Raw genomic sequence first — 3,687 nt, 5'->3', positions numbered from 1 at the left:
CATCGGGGATTATAATGACGTATCGTTGTCCGTCAGGTGACTAGGTATTGACCAACATATGCCCCTCCTCCCCCCCCCCCCGCCCGCCACCAAAACCTCCCCCCCCCCCCTCCCTCTTCCCTCCTACCACCATCACCACCACCAGATGGAAAAGGAGGAACATTGTATAGGAATCGTTTTGATAAAGCAAGTTACATAAAAAGTTCAATTTTCTAAAACGTAAATAACATCTGTGATATATGATTGAGACTTCAGACTTACGTAAATAATGACATTTTAAAACCTATTTGGCTGAACAACAACAATGCCCTACCAACCAACAACTTTCTACTCCAGTGGGCAGACACATACTGTATGTGCCCCATATTTCTGATTAGGTAAATATATATATTATGTATCTCACTCTCAGTTCAGTAGAGCATGCTTAACAGGAAACGCAAACATTTCTGCTGCTTTACGGTCGTAGTCTTTAAATTAATTGTAAATTTACATATTTCTGCACCATGAGACGAGTGAAAAAAAGTAATTCAAATCAATTACCCCCGGTCAGTAGAGCTGAGTAATCAATTTGCCCGAATGCAATTTCAACATTACATGTCCGTTTTTTATTCGTTTATTTCTTATTAACTTAATTATTTACAATCCAAAATTAAAAGAAGAAATATTCAATTGCAGTAATGTTTTGTATTATTTTCTGTTTCATTTAGTTTTCTGGGCAGTTTCAACAAGTCGCTCGACTCTCACCAGGAGGGACTTAAAACGTGTGATACGTGTATAGTTATTGGACTGTATCCATGCATAGGTTCCTAGTTTATCAAAATCAACTGGACACATGCGGGCAGCACGTGATGCCAACGTAATTCAGACTGCGTGCCGACGCTAGGATTTCTCCGACATACAAAAATGTGTCGTTTTTCAAATGACGAAAAATGCTTGAAATAAATTTGTGTTCACAAAATGAATGTATAACGTGTTTTTATTAAGAATGATTAATATTTTGACATAAAATTTGGCCTGTTTATGATTCTGTTGGTGGTTCACCTTTAAACATTCCCTAGCTTGAGGGCAGGATAGAGAAGCATTCACCCATGGAGGGAATGTGTAGTACCGTGGATATCCAGGCTTGATTCGGGAAACGTCTTCATGCAATCTCTAACAGAAGTATGGCAGCAACAAAACATTTTATGTGTTAAAATTATACTTTATACCAGTCTTTTCGTTTGTACGACGTTAAATGAATTCGCCAGCCATTTGAGGGGGTCAGTGTATGAATTTAGGCCTCTTAGATGTCTCCTATGGTCCGCAGTGGCCGAGTGGTTAAGGTGTCCCTACACTTTAATACTAGCCCTCCACCTCTGGGTTGCGAGTTCGAAACCTACGTGGGGCAGTTGCCAGGTACTGACCGTAGGCCGGTGGGTTTTCTCCGGGTACTCCGGCTTTCCTCCACCTCCAAAACCTGGCACGTCCTTAAATGACCCTGGCTGTTAATAGGACGCTAAACAAAACCAAACCAAACAAACCAAATCCTATGGTCATAAGATACAAGTAGATCTACGCTTATCACGGTGGGAAATCACGTGGTCAGAATATACGAATTAAAAATGGCGACCGCTAGTGCAGAAAACATAAAATGAGGTAAGATATTGAAAATACTCATTACATAGGGTTTTTTTTATTGTAGCGAGCATATGTCATGCTACAATCTCGACATATCCATACCTTAGTGCTGGGACAGTTTGTAGGTATCCGTAACATTCTGACCAAAATTTCGAATCGAAAGGATTCCACTGACGAATTCGATTCAAAATTTTGGTCAGAATGTTACGGAAAACTACGGACTGTTCCAGCATACATGAGGTATGGATATGTCTAAATTATAGTATAGCATATGCTCGCTACAATGAAAAGCCTATGAAATGAGTATTTTCAGTGCCTTACCTCATTTTATGCTTTCTACACTGGTGGCCACCATTTTGAATTCGTATCTTCAGATCACGTGATTCCCCTCCGTGCTAATCTTTGCGAACCATACACGTGTTTTATTCAAATAACTGCATAGCATTTCTCCAAATGAGTTAAATACAGGCGAAGAGCCTCCATCTTTGTTCTTCATGTTTTGCTGTGGAGATGGTGTGAGATTTGGGGCATGTTCTGAACATTGTTCTCAATGTTAGGGCGCTAAGAATATTGTTCTCGAGTTAGAAAACATTAAACAACAGAAAAGTGTTCTGGTTGTCACCTAAAGACACCTCAACATGCACGGAACATCAACACGTGCTTAATAGGAAGTGACGTTTGTGAGTGTCAAACGTCTGCTAGCTTAGAAATGTTAGAAGCAAAAAGTTAAAGGAACATTTTTACTTTTGGAGTTGCGGTCACAGCTGTTTCTTTCTGGGTTTTTTTATGAAAGGGTTATTTATTTCGGGAATAATCTAGCATAAGTTTATCTTATACATATATGTTGTAAAATAATTGATAATTAAAACCGCATATATGTGTTTTAGTGTTAAGAAATCGGGTACTATGAAAGGGGATAGAAAAAGATGGCTGCCTGACTTGAAGACGACAAAGTAACTACATTTGTATGACCCTTTGGAGGAAATATCTAACTAAATATCCTCGGCCAAGCTTCGGTTTAGTCACTATAATCCAGGGAGACCTCTGTCGATAATAATGAGTCTCACGCGTAAGTGAATGGGAAATTAAAATAAAATAAAAATAAAAACAAATTAATTGTAATGCTCAGAAAAAAAACTTTGAAATGTCATACTGTCAAGGTCGTTATACCTATTTAACGTGAAGATTTTTACCCACGTGGAATGCGAGTTTGACACTCGGTACTCACACTTAAATTGTTGCCTACCAAACTTAAACTATTTTTTCTGATTGGGAAGAATTGAAATAGCATTGGACAAAAAATACAAGCAATTTCATTCCATTTGTTGTATATAATTCTACAGATCGGAGTTGCACAGCAATATAAATAGCAGGATATATTTGTATGGTTTCTGGAACGAGCATGCCACAGTATTCCCCGTCTTACATGGAACGTCAACATTACCATATTAGGTAGACAGTACAATATGTTGGTATGTAATGTTTCTGTATTTTGACTGTTTTATCCCCGATTAGTGGTGATACACAGTATGTACCTGTCCGTATAGTGTTAGACAGTAGTGATACACAGTATGTACCTGTGTCGGTATAGTGTTAGACAGTGGTGATACACAGTATGTACCTGTCGGTATACAGTGTAGTGTTAGACAGTGGTGATACACAGTATGTACCTGTCGGTATACAGTGTAGTGTTAGACAGTGGTGATACACAGTATGTACCTGTGTCGGTATAGTGTTAGACAGTGGTGATACACAGTATGTACCTGTGTCGGTATAGTGTTAGACAGTGGTGATACACAGTATGTACCTGTCGGTATAGTGTTAGACAGTGGTGATACACAGTATGTACCTGTCGGTATAGTGTTAGACAGTGGTGATACACAGTATGTACCTGTCGGTATAGTGTTAGACAGTGGTGATACACAGTATGTACCTGTGTCGGTATAGTGTTAGACAGTGGTGATACACAGTATGTACCTGTCGGTATAGTGTTAGACAGTGGTGATACACAGTATGTACCTGTGTCGGTATAGTGTTAGACAGTGGTGATACACAGTATGTACCTGTTCG

This window comes from Pecten maximus, chromosome 10, assembly GCF_902652985.1.
Source record: "Pecten maximus chromosome 10, xPecMax1.1, whole genome shotgun sequence".
NCBI classification, from domain to species: domain Eukaryota; kingdom Metazoa; phylum Mollusca; class Bivalvia; order Pectinida; family Pectinidae; genus Pecten; species Pecten maximus.
This window is presented reverse-complemented; position numbering follows the sequence as displayed.